The following is a 21,099-nucleotide window of genomic DNA, read 5'->3' as shown; positions in this document are numbered from 1 at the left end:
ACACATACACACAAACATACATAAACACATACACACAAACATACATGCTTATGTACGTATGTGTTTATGTATGTTTGTGTGTATGTACACAAATGCGCACACACACACATACAAACACATACACACACACCTACATACATACACACACTCTCACCCATGCACACACAAACACATACACACACACCTACATACATAAAAACACACACATGCATGCGCACACGCACACATACGCACACATACACACAAACACATTCCTACATACATAAACACACGCACACATACACACACACGCACGCACGCACATACAAACACACTTACATACACACACTCACACATGCACACACATACATAAAAACATACACACACACACACACACAGTACATAAACACATTCCTACATACATACACACACATACACGCACGCACATGCGTGCACACACACATACAGTACAAACACATACCTACATACATACACACACACACAAACACACCTACATACACACGCACACACACACACTCACAGACACACATGCTCTCACACTCATCATGTCATGTTACATAATTTCACTGGCAGCAGCTCATCTGAGCTCTCAGTCAGCATGTGTCTGAGCAGAAGATTCATTACTGCACATGGCTGTACAAAGAATGAAGAGAAAGTGAGACACAAAGAGAGAGAGAGAGAGAGAGAGAGAGAGAGAGAGACACACACACACACACACACACACACACACACACACACACACACACACACAGACAGACAGACGTAGGAGTAAAGTGGAAAAAAAAATCTGTCCAAAACTCCACCGCAGTGCAAGTGATTCTCATCAGCAGCATCCTCCCCTACACCCACTCCTGTCAAAGCCTCTCTTGTGGTGTCTGAGCTGCCATTTTCATCACTCCTGCTCCCATTATAATGCACCAAATTGTTTTGCCAGGACCTTTTGTTTACCGCTGGCGTCTAAACCTGGTTTGGAAGCCAAGGCTCTCAGCAGTTACGATCCCGGACCATTTCCTAATCAGCAGCTCGCCGTCTTTCCTCCTGCTTGTTTCAATCTTTCACGTTCCACTGTGCTAGAGCTCGAGCACTTCCTCAAATCCCACTTACTTTTACATGATACAGAACAGAAGGGAGGATTTACAAAAGATCAGTGTTTGGAGTAATGACTCTTGGGAGGTCCACTTAAAAAAAGATAAACCACCATGACCTCCTTTATCAATGCCTCCTTTCTTTTTTAACAAACAATGCAGGATAACTAATCAAGGCCTAAACTGCTTCAACCAATGATCATGTGGAAAAGAAAAAGCCTTTTATTTCATCATTTAAATATCACAAAGGTTAATTAGCTTCATACAACAACATGCTTTAACCTCTGAAATTAGGTGGAAGTCTCGTGTGCATGAATACACTGCACTTCTGTAACACACACGGGTATTTTACAAATGTGTAACACTAGAGAATGAGAGCTCTTTATTTATTTGTTTGTTTGTTTGTTAGGCCAAAGAGGTCGTTAGCAGGGACAATTCAAACCAAAAGTAGGTCCTACTTTTCTTTTTTTCTTCCTTTGTCTCTATTTTGAATTTTTGTAGTACATCACTCAGTTATATAATCTTCTATTCACCCATCGAACATGATTACAGCTAGAAAAGGAAGTGATTTTGAATAATTTTAATAATAATAAAAAAAGCACACAAAAAAAAATCAAGCACTTTTGCCGACAGCCATTAAAAAGCTCCACAAAAGCATGAAGCGATGATTTTTCTTACTTTTCTTTCTTGTGATCTTTTTTTTAAAAAAAATCTGTATAAAACTAGTTATAAAGACAGATGTCTGTCTTCTTCCTCCGTAAAATCACACCATTTTCTCTTTGAACTCTTTTTCCTCCAGAATTTTGTCCATGCAATATTTTTCAGCCAAGAAAGAGCTCACACTCGTCTGTCAGTGTATCCGAAGGGGACCGAGTGCTAATTAGCAGATTGTAGCACAGCTAATGCTAGTGTGCTAGATATTGTAGAGGTGAAGTGGGAGCAGAAATAACTTGATTCAGAAACAAAATATATTAATAATCTAATCCAAGTCTGGTGCCTTATTTGGAAGAAAAAGGGAAATGAGCAGCTTTGTTAGAACTACAGTTCAAAGATTAGCTACTTAATTAGCAAAGCATTGCAGGCCAGATAGTTAATTAGCGATTAGCTTAGTAGCCATTAGGTTTGTTAAGTTTAGGGATAAAGTGGCAAAAGAAATCAACTCATTAAGGAATGAAATGAATTCTTGCTCATAGAAAATTTTGAATGATTAAAACGACAAAGTCTCGCTCTCGGTCTGCATTTACCACATGTCACTAAATATCACCAGGATTCTGTCAATAAACCAAACCTCCAGTCTTACAGGAGGTCTGAGATCTTCCACTTAGACTTTACTACAAAGTACACACAAGGCAAAGACCTGAAAATAGTCCAGGTAAAATATTGTCCACACACACACACACACACACACACACACACACACACACACACACACACACACACATGGATGTGCGTACACATACAGTACACACACACACACACACACACACACACACACATACACACACACGGATGAGTACACACATACAGTACACACACACACATACACACAGATGTGCACACACATACACATGCACACATATACACACACACACGGACGTGCGCACACATACACACACACACACGGATGTGCGCACACACACACACACACAGACGTGCGCACACATACACACACTCACACACACACACACGTACACACACACACGTGTGGACACATGCACATACACACACACACACACACACACACACACATACACACACACACGCACATACAAACACATACACACAGACATGCGCACACACACGCGCACGCACACACACATGGACGTGCACACGCGCACACACACACACACTCACACACATACACACACACATATGGACGTCCGACCCCGTCTGCATTTTTTCCTCACCTTTCTCTTTTCTCCCTCTAAACCCAGAAACTACATTTCCTCTCTAAAGCAGCTCTGTCTCGGCCTCAGCTCTAATTTCATTCATTTTCCACACAATAACAGTATAGTAACAAAACTCCATCCAGCTTTCACCATGTATCTGAAGGAGCAGAACAGACGTCAGTATCGATGAGGTGCGAGGGCGTGGTGGCTCGGGCTTTTCCTACTGAAAAGACACAAGTAACTCGGCGAGAGAAAACAGAAGTGGAAAAACCTTCTTTCCACTGGCTTTGAGAAAGGCAAAGGCATTAAGTAGCAGGTGACTGTTTTTATGGTGTTTTAGAGTAATAAGTATTCCATGACACAAAATTCAAGGAAAAAAATTGGTAAAAGGAATAAAAAAAAAAAAGAAAACCACACAAAGTATATTTACAATGATTCCAGTAAATAATAAAGCCATAACGTATGGTGAAGACACTCCAGGGCATCATTATGGAGCTGTGAGTAACGAACTGTAAGTAAGAGGAGCTGCAGGAATCAGGAAAAGGTGAACATTTATATAAGAGGCACGGCAAGGCGAGTAAAAACACTGAACTCCAAATAGTAATCTAGCCGTCGTAATCTAATCCTTCTGCTCAGACTGCACAGTCATAGTGCTTATTTTATGCAACGGGATTAAAACAGGCCTTAAGTGAGCGATGCCAACAGGTTAGCCACGTTACAGACGCAGCCTGCAATATAAATAGCAGCAAGTCATCAATAGTAATCATCATCAGTCTGCAGCACGTGAAGCCAAAAATGAAAAACGCGTGTCCATACGTCTGCCAGGGCGTCTCACCGGGGGTACAATTATATGACAGCACGAGATGCTGGGAAGATGGGAATGGGTGGGACAGTAATGATGGAACAATGGCAGGAGGATGGAGGGAAAGGAACAGGAAAAAGAGGGAGAATTGAAAACAGGAGCATGAGTGACCCAGGCCACGGGACAGCTACTGCGCCTCCTGTGTGTGCGCGCGCATGTGTGCGCATTTGAATGTGTATGCGTGTGTGTGTATGCGTGTGTGTGTATGCGTCCGGGTGTGTGTGTCCGGGTGTGTGTGTCCGGGTGTGTGTGTCCGGGTGTGTGTGTCCGGGTGTGTGTGTCCGGGTGTGTGTGTCCGGGTGTGTGTCCGGGTGTGTGTCCGTGTGTGTGTCCGTGTGTGTGTCCGTGTGTGTGTGTGTGTGTGTGTGTGTGTGTGTGTGTGTGTGTGTGTGTGTGTGTGTCTGTGTGTGTGTGTGTGTGTGTGCAGAACTGCGAGTAAACTGCAGAAATAGTCAGGAGAGACAGATAAACTTCATTATAGACACCGGGGACTGAAAACAGATGCAGCCTGATGCAGTTAATTATTTGAACTATGATTCCAAGCTGAGTGCAAATCGATTCACCGAACATGTTTTTCTCCTGAGATTCAGTTTGCTGAAGGCAGCGTGATGCTGGGAAGCACGAAGCCAGTGAGTAAATAATGACACAACTAACGACTCTAACCACTAATATGCAAACTGTTTTCATTTTCACCAAAACTACTTCCACATTTAGTTTTGCATGGCACTAAAACCCTAACAGCTTGTTCTGCCCGTGACTATTGTGCCTCGTCTACTGGCTTCTCTGTTTGCCATTTTGCCTGATTATTTCTTCTCCGTTTCAGTTTTCATGCGGAAGATGCGGTGGTCCCTATGTGGTTGAAGCTCGGAGTGAACGATGGGAAGGTATCAGGTTCATATGAAATGACTGCCAGATCACCATCCAGTGCTTTAATTACACCGTCTTCTCTCTCGGTGACTTCAACTAGAAACACTTGCCAAAATGAATACATGCACTTTTACTTCTTTTACAAGAACAGTCTAGTCAGAAAGGGCTTATATATGTTACTGTAGATAGATTTTTTATTACGGATCAGTACGTTTTGAGCTGCTGAGTCAGTGAAGGTGAAAGCTGGTAAACTGCTGATGTGGATCTTTGCAAAATCACCACTGAATGGCATTTAAAACCGCATCCCATGTGGCACCGACGTTTCCCAAGAGCAGGCTTATGAAATGAATGTTTATTGTGTATGTACCGGTATGTACAGTGTATCTGAGGTTTAGTAACTCACTTTTATTTACAGTGAAGTTTTGCCAAGAAGCAGGCAAACAGGCTGGGGCTTGACTATGTGTTTGGTGTGGGTTCAGTAGATCAAGCTTTGTCTTTTGGAGAATTCCCAAACGCTCCACTAGCAATCTTTCAGTCCCTCTTTCTTGACTCACTGGGATTAAGATGATTGATTAGCATTTTAGTTTCGCCTTATAGTACTGAACTACTGTTTGTAATCTTTGTTTGATCTTAAATCAGGTTTGAGTTGCCAACTCAGTGTGACCAAAGTCCCAGAGAGAGATAAGTCTATCTATTGTAACAATAAAAAACCTTCCCTATTAATATGGCAGGGTTTTGTATTGTGGGGAAATAAATAAGAAGTTTTTCTTTCCTCAAGAGGATTATTTTTTTAAATAAAAAATTAAATAATAAAATAACTAACTAACAAACAAACAAACAAACAAACAAACAAACAAATAAATAAATAAATAATAACAACAACAAATGTGGGGGAAAATAGGGAATGTTTGCCATAATTGGAGATGTGGCCATGTCCAGGATGAACCAATCACATCCAGCTGTCATCAGTGAGCTGATTCTGATTAAACCCCAAATAAAAATCACCTGTTTCTGTAGAACTTCTCTCTCATCCTCTTGGTTTCTACAAAGACCTTGCAGAGCATGCAGGGTATCTCACTTGTTGAAAGATATTGATCAGGACATGCCGTGTCTGTAAACACTGTAAAGGCAAGATCATAAACAATCAGAGAAAATGGAGCAGCACAGTGACATCACCAAGAACAGGACATCCCTCCAAAATTGATAAAAGGACAAGATAAAGTCTTACTAGCGAGGCAGCCAGAAGACGTACAGCAACGGTACAGAAAGGATTGCAGGAATGACTGAGAACTGATTACTCTCTACATGTGACAACAATCACTCATATTCTGCATGTCTGGGGTAGAGCAGATACACAGGATCCCTCTCTCAAAATAGATAGATAGATAGATAGATAGATAGATAGATAGATAGATTATATATATATATATATATATATATATATATATATATATATATATATATATATATATATATACACACACACATACATACGTATATATATATATACACACATATATATGTATATATGTGTATATACGTGTGTATATATATATATATATATATATATATATATATATATATATATATATATTTTGTGGAGAAATATTTTATGGTCTGATGAGGGCAATTACAAAAGTTCTGTTTTCTAAAAAGAAAAAAGTGATAACATCACCAAAAGAACACCACAACCGTGATGGAGCTGGCGGCAGCATCATATTTTAGAGCTGCTTTGCTTTAGCCAGAGCTGATCAAGGTTGGAGGGAATCGCGAATAGCTACAAATGTCGCTCGAAATTAGTGTAAAACCTTCAGATGTCTATGAGTAATGACCTTGAATGAAAACCTGAAGTGGGCTGTACACTGGAGATGCTCTTAGCGTTTGATGGATCTAAAATGTTTTTGTGAGAAAGAGTGGGAAAATATTCCCCCATCAGGATCTGCCTCACTGATGGAGACTTCTTACCCCCAAAAGACTGAGTGGTGTAACAAAATCAACAGGTTCTTCAACAAACATAAGTGTTGTGCACACTTACACAACCAGGAAGTGTGCCATTTGTCCTGCCTTGTAAAGGTCACAAATACCATGAGAACATAATGAGAATGGATTACTGACCCTTTACTCTAACAGCTTTATGTTCAGCACATGTACATCATGTAGCATGGAGTCAGACTGGGGAGAGCAAAGCTGACAAAAAAGACTTTCTGCGAGAAAGTTTTACACTTTTGAATTGGTCATGTTTGCTAAAAAAAACACCTGCTTATTTATCAGGCCTGCGATGACAGCAGCACAGTTGTGCGATCCAACTGAAACCGGTCGTAGTGTATAACGTCAGCTCGCAGCTAGATGATGATCTAGCTAAAAATGATCAAACATCCATATCATTCAGCACACAAACCAAAAATAAAACACAAGGAAGTTGTTTTGAAAGAAATCAAAAGGACAGTTAAGTGCTGGTGTGAATCCAGAAGCTTCGCGTCCCCTCGGAGTCCTAAGAACATTGCTAGTGCCGAGCGGCTGCACGTGATTTGTCAGACTGGCTGGACATTAGCTTATTAAGGTGAATATGGCGGCTGCTAAAAGTCACACATATTTAGTCTGCTTTCTCTGCATCCCAAAGTCCTTGGAAAAAGAGCTGACAGAAAATCAAGCAGGAAACATGGAGAACACCAAGCCTGGCATCGCACGCTGAAATACTACTTCTCTTCAAAAAAACAAAAAAAAAAACAAAGAGGTTTAAAAACTGCCCAACTTTTCCCTTGGCACGGACCGCTACACTCCCAGCTGTTTTCTTCTGCGTCCCTTTTTTTTCGTGCCAAACAGTTCATCATAATAACACCATTAGTAGCTGACGTCAATAAGAATTATGCTTAAAGATGATTGGTGCAAATCACTGCCATAATGCCCCGGGTGCAAACAGACTGAAGGCAGTTTCCTCTGCGCTTTATAAACAAGAAAAGAAGAAGATTTTATAGGAAACTTTTTCATTTACTTTTAGACCATAAGGAATTCACTAAATTTGCCCTAACTATTGACACCAGCTGCAGTGAGAGAGAAAGCACGCTGATGTGGGAGCGAAACAACTTTACTTAAACTCCTAATGTTTAATATACAGTACAAAGAAAATTGTAGAAAAATGTAATTAGATGTTTAAAAGAAAGAGTAGCTACAGTAACACCAGTAATATACTATAAAGACAAAAAACTGTGTAGCTTTGGATGGAGAATTTGCTGGTACATGTACTGACATCTCCTGCAGGTTTTCTGGACACTTTCACAGTCACACTTTTACAGAAAATAACTTGAACTGTATATTATGCCTGGAATAGTCCTGTGATCTCCTGATAACAGGTGTGCTATAAACTGGGGACGTAAATAACACACCAGCTTCTTCGGCAAGTGTCTCCAGTCACTCGGACGTTCTGTGCAACTGAGACACGATTTGAAACGTTTTTCTGCTTCTTAAGAAGCTAAATATTTCTAGGAAATAAAAAAGATATATTTTTGGACTTTCCTTAACGGAGTGCAGCCGGTTGCGTCGTGAACACACTGTAAGCTCCCTCGCAGCTCTGTCTGAACACAAGTCACCGTTACGCCCCGGTTTATGGTGTATGACTATAAAAATGAAGAGTTACTACAAGTAACACAGTTTTAAGGTAGTATTAGTTACAGTAAACACGTGTAACTTTCCCCTGGTAGGAGCAACATCTGTCGTAAACAAAACTACTTGGTAATTCTGTTCCAAGTGCATGTTTACTGACTATTAATGGAATTGATCTTCTTTTCCTTTGTGGGAGAATAATGGTTTCTTTATGTGTGTATTTTTGGGGGTTTATGATCGCTGGACACTTCACTGAAATACACTGTTTAGAACAACACATAGGAGCATGTGGCATCACCGGATACATTTCAAATAATGTTAGAATTTCTTCAGGCCAATTTATTAGGAACATCTGTTCTTAATACACGTTCAATTATCTAATCAGCCAATCAGGTGGCATCCAGGTTGATGAGGGAGATCAGAGGAGACGTTCCAGCTGCTTTCAGGCTGACAGGAAGACGACCGTAATGCAAATAAGCTTGTTTGACACCAGTGGTCACCTACATCTGCAGATTTACATATACATTGTGCTGCTGCTAAGTGAGTTGCTGATTGAATGACTGCATGTCCTACAGTAGGGTCCTGATCATGGACGTATTTCCTGCTTACGCCGGATCGTTCGGACTGGCTGGTGAAACACGTGGCATTGTGTTTGATTCATGAACACTCAAAACGTACCTTACAGTATGTGCCAGCAGTACAACCTAAATTCTACACCACACTAAAAACAAACTACTGTTAAAGTGCAGTTTAGGGCTGACTTTACACCCTCGCGTATGTTCGACCCAGTGACGAGAATGTTCTTAATAACTCTAGAACAGTCAAAGGGTTTCATGTGCTGATAGTATAAGCATTAACTAAATCAAACTTCCTTCCAACAGTTCAAGTGTTGTGTTTTATTTAATATTTAGAATGTGTTGTAATGCTCATGTTAACCCACTTCCTAAAGATAATCAGACAACACGGCAACAATTATTGGCCTTTTCTGTCAACCTTCTAGTAAAGCAGAGTGTAAATGATTTCGTAGCCCAAACCAAACAAAACATTTCCATCCATGTGTATTTTCAAAATTTTATAATAAGTGACACCCACAAATCTTAGGGCCTTTTTACACCTGGTCACTTCATGTGTTTTCTCTGATCCGATAAACTGTTATCTGTTAAAACTGTTCCATTTACATTAAGCCACATAAATGCGTCTTGGCGAATCGTATATCAATCCGATCTTTCTACTCCCGCCCAAAATGCAAACATATTTTACCTCATTTCTGGGGTAATTGAAATGGAACACACTTTGGTGTATACGGTTTTCAGAATGCAATCAAAAAGAAAACGTTTATGCTACAAAAAACAGCGTTTACTGTTTGCTGCATTTTGGCTGGCAGCAGCAGTGCATTTTAAGACCCAACGAGACACCTGGGTGAAAAATCACCTGCGAGTGACGTACTTCCGTTTGGGAGGACTATAGCGCTGACGTATATGGCTTGAACAACCACATTCATTTACACCTGTCCAGTTAATCTGAAACGCATCCCAGACCACCTCCTGAAGGGGTTTGAACCATCAGATTTATATCCATCTCGAAAACGTTTCGGAGGGCATTTAGACCTGGTCTTTTTACCATCGGATAGCTATCGGATCACAGGAAACGCATGAAGTGACCAGGTGTAAAAAGCCCCCAACATTGAGCTGTAAGCAGTAAGATGTCGACTAGGTGAAGTGACAGAGGCATCTAAATGCTTTCTGTGCACTAAAACTTCCAGTAAAGCAACTCAGCCACTGCAGTTGCCACAGACACAAATAATACACCCCATTGTCACCACGTGTGTGTGCACGTCAGCGGCATTGTTCACGTAGTCGCTGGAGTCTGATAAATACGGTGTGGACTAGAAGGCACTCCTAGAAAGAACTCCTTCATTCTGTGGAAAAACAGTCATTAATTGGACTTTATTACAGAAGATGGGAAGCAAATGTTCTACAAGTCGTTATAAAATATTCTGCCTTCTGAATTGCTAAGTAAAATGAGGCGTTCTAAACGTTGTTCTGAGGAACAACTTGATTTGATTAAAAAGTTGACTGGAGAGAGACAGAGAAGTGACGAAGCGTAAATGATCTCAAATGCTTTAAAATGGCAACGAATCCTAAAACGTGCAGCTACTGTTACATCGGATAGACAAATAGTCAGAATGCCAAAGGTTCAGAAAGTCAACACCTCCTTGAAGGTTAAAGATGATGTAAAATGACCTGTAAGTACAGTTACAGTAAGAGGATGTTTGACTGAAGCCAAGTTATCAGCTTCCTGCAGGTCATTTTACACCATCATCATCTAGTGGTCATCGACAGAATGTCAGGTGACCTCAAGGTACTGCATTAAAGTCACAGTACACCATGAAGTCACTAAAGCATGGTGGCACGATGCTTTTCCTACCGCAGTGTTGTGCCTAGTTATCGTATACCAGTGATCAGGGATGAGTTTGAATATATCATAATACCTAAAGAGATTGTGTTGCAATGTAGTGAAGAGGAAATGCCCCTGAAATAAGTGTTTCAATAAGACAACGACGCAAAACACAGAAGTATCTGATAGGGCTGGGCGATAAAATGATAACGATATGTATCGTAATAGACACGTGATCGATAACAATAAATAATGTGTACAATAAAACGTTCGATATTTTTTATTCTTCGTCGGAAGAAAACATGCAAGTTTGGTTGCATTAACAAAGGCACTCTGGTAACCTAGCAACGTAGGGAGTGACACACTAACAGCCAATCATGTAACAATATCACGTTTGGTTTTGCCATATCGTTGTCTCGTGCTGGTATGGCAGATTTTTAGATATTATAAGTCTGACCGTAGTCACCAGTGCTTCCTTACACTAAACTTGCACTAAATTCTCAGGTTTCTCTGTTTATATTTAACACTTTGCACTATTTTATTACACTTTATGAAGCATTTCTTACTTTCCTTTCATTTTGCACCTTAAATGTTAAGAGATAATAGTTAAGTGTTCTTTGTGACTTTAGACTCATGTTTACATTATAATTATTTGAGTTTTCCTGGTTGTTGACATTTCTGTCTTAATAACCGAGGGGATTATGATCAGAGGAAGGTTAAGCTTAAAATAAAAATGTTTAAATGTAATATATTTTTCTCCTGGTCCTTATTTTAAATGGGTCATAAAAATATCAATAATTATCGATATCGACCGATATGAAACACTGATATCGTGATACAGTTTTCAGCCGTATCGCACAGCCCTATTATCTGAACAACATCTTGGTTTCGGACAAAAAGACCTCAAGCCCATTAAAAACTTGTGGGTTGACATTAAAAAAGTTTCTGACGAAAAACCCAAACGTTCACAGGAACTGTGGAATGCAGCTCATTCATCCTGGGCTGAAATTCCTGTTCTTAGCTGCCAGGAGATGTTTGACTCTATACTAGTGTATGAGAATGTGATTTGTGACATGACATCAGTTCACTTATTCGGTCAGGGACACAGTGCCACATGTTCTGTACTGTCTCCTCTACTTACATTAGTTATCTACCACAAGGACGTGCTGAAATGACCGCCGGATGTGTGTGGATAGTTGTGTGTGTGTGTGTGTGTGTGTGTGTGTGTGTCTGTGTGTGTGTCTGTGTGTGTGTAAATCAGCAGTTACTCCTCCTCCCTCCTGTTACAGGGCAGCATCTCATGTCCAAACTGAATGGTCACAATATTTGCATTAAACTTGTTTGTGTAATGTGACATCGTTTCCTGTCCAGTGTCACTGAAATGTCGATGGGTTCCTCTCAAGGTTTCTTCCTCATATCATCTCAGCGATACAAATAAACTGAATTTGAATTGAACAGACACCTTGAGAGCGTAATGTGTATGTAGACTTGCAGTACCTCATCACCAACGATCAGGATCAGAAGAGGTTTGTGTTCATTTCCAGCACCTCAGAATCTCTTAAATGATAAACGACGGACTGAACTGTGGACGCAGTTGGAGAAAGGAGGCAGAGTGTGTGTGTGTGTGTGTGTGTGTGTGTGTGCACGCGCGTGTGTGTGTGTGTGTGTATGTTTGTGTACGCTTTCCTGCAGCAGGAACAAAACGTGCACCATGCTTCCGCAAAGCCGGCCAGCTTTTTAAGCAGTAAAGCAAGAACAAAACCACTGGAACATTACAGAACCCATTTTAAACAACTTATAAGAAGCCAAGTGGCAGAAGTTTTTTTTTCCTCTTTCTTTTCTTTCTTTTTTTCTCCTTTTTAAAGCCTCTCACGCTCCAGTTGCAGCTAGTGTTCCAGGGTTGAGGAACCCCGCTGCTAATTAAGAGCTAACTAAATGGGTGAGACTGCCTTTACGAGCTGTGACACTGTGTCCGTTCTCTTTCCAACACAATGATCAATGAGCAGCCAGATTAATAGCTCTGCATTCACTGAAGTAAACGTCCATGTGTTCTGCTGGATCTTTTCATTTTTTTTTTCATTGCAACAGAGGAAACTTTGCATAGTGTGGGTTGTGACGTGTTCGATCGGCCGATCTCAAACCGAGTAAAGAGCGTTAAGATCACTTGTGATGCGGCGAACACACACTAATGTGCGAGCGGACACGAGTGCGAGTTTGTGTGAAGCCAAAGTAACACTTCCAATCAAGGCAAACCCCATTACTGCGAGAGCAAAATAACAGCCTGGATTTGTGAAAAACTACTGTGGATAATTTGCTGTTGAAGAATCCATGACTGCTGTGATTTATCCAGCTGGTAACAAAGTAGAATATGTTGCCTTATGAACATGAAACTAAACAATGATCAAGAAGCTGACGTGCTAGATACAGTATATTGGAGCAGCACAGCCTCAAAGCTAGCACGAGCACCAGCTAGGAGGTGAAGATGCTGAAGTATGTGAACGGTGAACGTGAGGATTACAAGCAGGGTTTAGCAGCAGGAACATTTAACGGAACCTCAAACACAGAAACATCTACAGACAGTTTCATCAATACAGAACACGTTTCTCACAAACGCTCCAGAAATTAAACGCTGTTACACCACAGTGCTGTTAAAATCCTGAATGTCATTCGTCAGAAGGTGAATCATTAATTCCTTCATTTTCTCCAACACCAGCTGTTTTAGTCGTTCCAGCTTCGAGGCAAATAGCAGGTATATATTAATGTTTTACATATGTGTATAACATTTCTACTGAATATAGTGCACAACAAACTGCACAACAGGCATGTGGACAAATCAACAAACCCTAGTGACATGGTTAGCATAGTTCAGGGTCCTTCACATTGACACTGTTCCACTGTACACCGTCCCGGCGCTGATTATTTTCCTAGAACAGTTCCCTTAAATCAGAACAGCAGTAATTCTCTGGATGAACCAAAAATGGTGTAAACGAGGTAATCTCCAGAGAATCTCTGCTGTGATGATGCAGGGCCATTGATTCTGTATGTCTGGTGACAGACTGTTGACTGTGGAGTAACTTAAACTGACTCTTTGGATCACGAAGTAACTTCTGCAACGTGACAAATGAATATAAATGTACAAGATACTTAAGTTACTGTTACTTCATAATGTGGGGAAAGCTGGAATCCATGACGTTTATTTCCTTCTTCTTTACACATTCCTCCTTTGAGGCCTGATCTGATCTGAGATGTATCCTGTAAGAGGCCTTAGGCGGTTTAACCCTCCACTCTTTTTCAGTAATGTCCGTGAGGTGTAGATGGATATTAAAGAATATTTTGAAAGACAAGAAGGAAAAAATATTTCAAAGAATTGACAGACTGTACTTCTGTAATCTGGGACTTAAACAAGCCTGAATCCCACCTCATCAGAGACTCATTTAAGTGTAACACAAGTGCTGTGCAGAGCTGTAGAGTCCTTGAATGTCTAGTCAGAAGACACAGTAGAACCTTGTGCTTTTGCTGGATTTTATTTATTTTTTTGTTGTTTTTTTAACTCGGCTTGAGATCTGAATGAAATATCATAGATTTCTTGTACTACCTTTGCAAGATATTTACATTTCCTCTGGTTTCAACTTCAACTCCTTTTTTTGTTCCTGTTTGATGGAACACTGTGAAAGGTTCTTCAGCTGCCTGCTTGAGGCGAGGTTTCACTCGACGTGCTTCAGAGCGCTGAAGAGGAGACGGGCATTGATGCCAAGCTGTAAGTGCCAACATAAAGACTCGAGCAGAAACAAATTCTTTGGCCTGACGTGCAATCCATTCTCCAGTTCCACCTCCCAGACAATTTCATGACACGTGTGAGAATGGAAGAACTTGTTAGAATGCAGGATAGCAGGACCTGCTCAAGACGGGCAAGCGGTGGTGAATAAAAGACATATTTTAGCTGTAAGTGTTTACTACTGACAGAAAAAGGAGCTCTTTATAAATCTAATCCAATGTCATACAAAACCCTTCAAAAGTTAGAAAATTCTCTCTCTATTCTGTGCTTCTCTCTCTCTCTCTCTCTCTCTCTCTCTCCCTCTCTCACTCCCTCCTATCTCTCTTTCTTTCTCTCTCCTCTCTTTCTTTAACTCTCTCCTCTCTCCCTCTCTCTCTCCCCTCGCTCCCTCCCCCCCTCTCTCTCTCTCTCTCTCTCTCTTCAGATGGTATTCCTTACACAAGCCTACAGTACTGTACATGTTGTACTGTGTGTGTGTGTGTGTGTGTGTGTGTGTGTGTGTGCGCTCATATACTGTACATTTAAAGTGCTGACAGAACTGAAGTGCCCTTGTGCCTGGCAGTTGCCCTGAGTGACTCTGCACTCTCTGCTTCACTGCCCCACATTCACAGATACAACTGTTCTCAGGTCAGCTTCCCTCACACAACAATGTGGTACTGCTTCTGTAGTAAGATGCCGCTGTACCTCTTCTGTATTAAATACATGCATTTCATGGTATCACACGGTATTAGGTGTTCGTATTAAAGCATTTTTTTTAACAAATACAGCATGTACAGTGTTGAGGGTTTCACTAAGGTCCTGTAGCTTTTATTTCCACAGCAGGATACTGGGAAAGATCAACAGAAGCTTGTAAGACACTGTCACTTAAGTGATTAAATGCAGATTATAATAAGATTAAACACAAAAGGGTTTTAACACCATGCTTTCATGCCTGTACATGAAACATCTTTGAAAACTGAAGATGGAATTGTTTGCTTTCTGATGGTCTCTTTCCACCTTCTGTAAAGTCCAGATTGACACTGAGCTACTCAACAAGTCAACGTACAAGTATAGACATAAGCAGAAAGCTGCTGTGGGACTGAAGGGTTAAACTGAAGCACATGCCAAGAACTCCAACAGATAAATCCTGCTCTGTCCAACACACACACAGCGACACACACACACACACACACACACACACACTCACATAGACACAAAGACACACACACACAGAAACACACTCACAGACACAAAGACACACACAGACACTCACATAGACACAGAGACGCACACTGACAGACACAAAGACACACACACGCACACACACACACACACACACAGACACAAAGACACACAAACACACACACACAGACCCACACTCACATAGACACATAGACACACTCACAGACACACACACAGAGACACAAAGCCACACACACTCACACAGACATCAGACATCCAGACACAAAGAGACACACACGCATACACACACGAAGACAAAAAGATACACAGACAAGCGCAGACACACAGACACACACAAACATACTTACAAAGACACACTCTCACAAAGACACATAGCACAAGTCTCACACGCACAAAGACACACACAAAGACACACACAGACACACAGACACACAGACACAAACACACACACAGACATAGACACATGCATATACAAAAAGACACGCACACGCACAAAAGACACACAGACAAAAAGACACACACACAATGACACAAACACACACTAACAGACACACACAAAGACAGGCAGACAGACACACACACACAGACACACACACAGACACACACAAAGACACACACAAAGACACACACTAATTTCAGGGCACCAGGGAACACATTACTACTGCTGCCCAGTGACATGCTGGACATATTGAGATACTTAAGGAGCGGTTTACGAGAGCTGAGACTAGCGACTGAACAAGCTGCCAAACTGTGTTCAGCCTCTTTCTTGCTCTCTTTTCCCCCTCCCTCATTCTCTTCATCTCTTCTCCATCTTGTATTCTCTTGTTTCTATTTCACTCTCTTGAGACTATTCAGTTGCTTCTCCCACAATAACTAATCATCCTGCCTCGCCACTTACCACTTTTGAGTTGGACTCGCTCTTCTGCTTATTCAAACAAGCTACAACTCATAATTCCTACTCAACATGTGTGTGTGTATTTTTCTTTCGTGCGCTCCCCTCTGCCACCATGTTTGTGTGCTGTTGCTATGGGTTTCTGATAGCTCTGTGGCCATCGCGGCTAAACACGAGCAGTGTTCACGTTGTTTTTGTGGTAACTCTGACACACTCGCTGCCTCACGTTCTTCCTCTCCGTCCTCCACTCACTAAACAGATGATTCGGTTCCAGCCATGCTGACTATGACATACGGGTACCTACGCTGCCAAAGAGGCATGGCAAGGAAGACGAGATATGTTAAATAAAATAATATACAATAATAAAGGTGAACACTAACTATGGGTATGTTCAGTGGTTTCAAGACGTGTGTGTGTGTGTGTGTGTGTGTGTGCGCGTGTGTGTGTGTGTGTTGCTGAATTGACTGAGGCATGCTTGTTTTGCTGGGAACCTACAATGTGGACACAAGGAGCTGCCAAAGTGCCAGTTTTCTTGATGGTTCCTCTGTGTCTGAGTGTGTGAGTGTGTGTGTGCGTGCTTGCGTGTGTGTGTGTGTCCGTCCCCTGGAAATGATATTCTGTTGATTTTTGCAAAGTGATAAGTGCCGTGTCTGTTCAGTAATCCAGTAGATGTTCTCTGTGAGTGTGTGTGTGTGTGTGTGTGTGTGTGTGTGTGTGTGTGTGTGTGTGTGTGTGTGTGTATACACACACATCTTGGGTGCTGAGGGACATTCCAAACATTCCCAACTACAGCAGCCTGGAGCAGCTACATTTGTATTGTCAAGAGCTGCAGAAGTTCACACTTTCTCCTCCCCTCCACAGAAAAGCGCAGCATGCAGTTAGTCCCATTTATTTATTTATTTTTCCTCCTTATTTAACAGCAATTGTCATGGTAACAAAATATAAAGTATAAGAGTTAGGTTTGTGGGAAAGAAAGGTTTATCTGTAAATATATATTTCTGTGTGTGTGTGTGTGTGTGTGTGTGTGTGTGTGTGTGTGTGTGTGTGTGTGTGTGTGTTGGTGCTGATGGTTCTTTATCTCCTCCTCTAACCACACCAGTTTATCCATCATGGTAAGAATCATTCCCATCATTTTTGTCCTGCCAAAACTGTCATAAATCATTGCACTTTCATGCTAAATGTCTATGTAATTGTATGTTAGAGATCCAACCAGCTCTGGCAAGTCAATCCATTATCACCAACAACATGGTCAATGATATGGAATGGCAAAAGCCTCAGATAAACATGGAACAGCTCTGAATACTCAATTTAATATTTATTTATTATACATATTTGAAAAGAACAGATGGGTTTTAGCAAGCCAAAGCAACCATGGCAAGGAAGCCCATGGTATATGTCAGTAGAGGAACTCTCCTCCTCAGGAGTCGCTGGGTTTTTATTATGATGCTTGAGCTAAAATTTAGTACAGCACCTTTTTATTTACTGTGCTGCATCTTCCTTATGTGGCTGTACACTGCTTCTTCTGAGAAATAGGAAAAGTTTTGCGCTGGATTATTTTTTAAACATTGTGGCTTTCAGCACAAACAGTGAAAAGGAGCATGAAGATGAGAAACACGATGCTAAAGCATATTAGGAAGAAAAAACAAGAGCTTTCGTTGCACTCAGACACTCGAAAGCCGAGGAATCAGAACTGCTGGAAAACACGAACGGGTCAAAGTCATAACCACTCCGTCTTCTGGGTAATGGGAAATGATACATATTAGGTGCTGGACTACCAATCAGAAGGTTGTTTGATTCCCACGTCCACCAGGCTGTCACTGCTCATAACCTTCAATTGCTCGGATGTATAAAATAAGGCACATGTAACGGCTTCTGTTCAATGCTGGTGGCGTCTGTTCAAAGGGTTAAAGTTTCATTAAAATGAGGCAACAAAATGGACAAAATGTGTCTGTATTCATCAATATTTGTGAAATATTTTTTTAAAATGATGATAATAATAATAATAATAATAATAATAATAATAATAATAATAATAATAATAATAATAATAATAATACTGAACTGAAACATTGCACTGTTTTCATTTTACACACAGTGTTTCCAGTGAACAGTTCAGTCTGCATCAAAATCTCATTTAAAGCCTGTAAATGCTCTGCTTTGGTGAAACATGGCTTCAGTGGGATCCTATGGCAAATTCAGTAGACTGTTTTAACCTGGAGCAAATATTTACACTCACTGGACTGCGTGATTTGAATACATCTGTCTGGGTCCATGCAAACACATGGCTTCAGTGAGAGTCGATAATTGACTAGGTTTGATGAAAAGTGTCATCTCTGACTGAGGCATGTGTGTTCTTAATGAGCAGACTGGTCTGAACTGACAGGAAGTCTACAGTAACTCAAATAAATCACTGTGGTGAAAGCAGAAAGCATCTCAAAACCCTGAGCAGCAGAAGACCACATCAGGTTCCAGTACATACAAAACTAAGCTCATGGGCACAGACTCATCTAAACTGGACAGCTGAAGACTGAAAGAAGACAAGGTGATTTTTTTTTTGTATTCCTCTGTCCACTTTAAGAGAGCCTGTGCCCATGATAGCTTCAGTTTCCTGTTCCTAATAATGTGGACTGTTATCTGACATTAATGTGTTTTATTAACAGACACCTTACTGAACAGAAGAAAACCAGAGGCAAATCTTGGTAAAAGGTAAAAAGCCACTGACTTAATGTAACAGTCGCCTGGTGAGGCAGCACAGATGAAACCCCCATCGCTCATTTATTAGTGGAAGACATTACATCTACGTTTACAGAAACCAGAGTAAACTGTGGGTTAAGGGCCTTGCTCAGGGGCCCAGCAATGGCAGCTTGGTGGACCTGGGATTCAAACCCTCAGACTGATGGTCCAACACCTTACCCATTAGTCTACCACAACCCATAGTCCCCAGTCTTGTCACTAGGCTACAAAACATTTATTAATTTAATGCTTGTTGATTTTATTCCAAGCCTAATTAGCACAAGCAATTCTTCCTAAGCTCAAAACCTCCCTGAGATCTGAAGAGAATTTTGCCTTCTAAACTGGCCAGTGAGAACGATCAATAATCCCACGGCTAATGTAGCAAATCTAAAGCCAGCAAATTGATCAGAATGTTAATCAATTCATTACTCACTTCATTTACACATATTAGTTATAATGTTCATTTATTGTATATAATGACTTAGTAACACAAAAATTTATATCACTCAGCCTGTGCAGGAGTCTTCTTTCATCTTTAACACATTTTCATTTTCCACTGATCATCCATCCATCCATCCCTCCCTCCCTCCCTCCCTCCCTCCAGCAGGGCACATATCCTACACAGTATCATAGGGAACCTACATTGTAAGGCACTCTAAAATGTTTAATGTACATATTAAAGGGGAATTACAGCCCTCAGCCTACCAGAAAGAGTCTTTGCCAGCGTTTTGGAAAAGAATAGTTGAAACTATGGTTCAGGGTAGTGGGGGGTGCTTTCAGCTCAGTCTGGGTCATTACCTCAATCCATTCTCTGTATCGGCATAGTGAGACTTGTTGCTGAAGCACTGACTTCTTCAACATTTACATTTACAGCATTTAGCAGAGACCCTAATACAGAGCGACGTACATTTTTATACAACTGAGCAATTGAGGGCCTTGCTTAGGGGCCCAGCAGTGGCAGCTTGGTGGACATAGGAATCGAGCTCACAATCTTACACCTTAACCACCAAGCTACCACATCCGCAAGGGTGTGTGATGTCTCCACTCCTGTTTGTTACAGAAGTATGAATTAAATTCACTAAGTAAATAATTATATATCATTCTAATAAATAAATCTAGTAAAATTTTCCGAGCTGCATCAACATAAAAGGACCCTATGATGGCCAGAAATGGTATTAATGATGATTGGCAAATTCATTCCCTCATATAGTCTGTCATTCTAAACGCACCCTAATGCCGATTAACGATACATGCAGGGTTAAAGGATGAAGACTGGGAGCTAGAAGAAGTTTTGATTTACTCTTTACACTTTACTTCTCAGCAATGAGACCTGGAGAGACTGAAGGTTAATAACAGGTTATAGAGGTACCTCTGGAGACAGAGCAATATCTCCTTTATAACAGGTTTTAACCTAAAACCTCCCACAAATACGTAAAAATAATTACAAACAGCCGTCCATACTGGCTTTCATGTATTTTGGCTATTGTTACCCAAACACACACAGAACCGAAGCCTTCATTTGGCTCACTACAGTCATTTCTCATGCTTCTTGCTCTATACAACATCTCTGCTTTTACAGCACAGGACGGGATTTTAGAATTACTTTTTTCCACAGTAAAATTTTACGTGTATTTGCAGTGCAAAGAGGTTTTTCACATGAATCTGTAAAAGGGCACTGAACTGGGCATGTGGTGAGTGTATCTGCAACAACATGGCCTCACAGACCAGCTGGTGGAAGTCTGACCTTGGGATGTCGAATCCAACTGAGCGTTCGCTGTGAAGATAAAACAACAGTGAAAATATGACCTTTTTCCACC

General features: G+C 40.9%; 1 long non-coding RNA gene across 6 annotated transcripts in view; it reads right to left on the bottom strand.

Moving 5' to 3' along the window:
* Window positions 1-21,099, bottom strand: part of LOC125145384 — a 79,488-nt gene that overhangs the window by 34,378 nt on the left and 24,011 nt on the right. For 2 of the 6 annotated variants that reach the window (XR_007143767.1, XR_007143768.1), the window contains one exon: window positions 5,709-5,823. The exons of the other annotated variants lie outside the window; for them this stretch is intronic. This is a non-coding gene — a long non-coding RNA (uncharacterized LOC125145384). The remainder of the gene's footprint in view (window positions 1-5,708; window positions 5,824-21,099) is intronic. 6 annotated transcript variants of the gene reach the window in all.

Source organism: Tachysurus fulvidraco, chromosome 8, assembly GCF_022655615.1.
Source record: "Tachysurus fulvidraco isolate hzauxx_2018 chromosome 8, HZAU_PFXX_2.0, whole genome shotgun sequence".
Lineage (NCBI taxonomy): Eukaryota > Metazoa > Chordata > Actinopteri > Siluriformes > Bagridae > Tachysurus > Tachysurus fulvidraco.
This window is presented reverse-complemented; position numbering and strand designations above follow the sequence as displayed.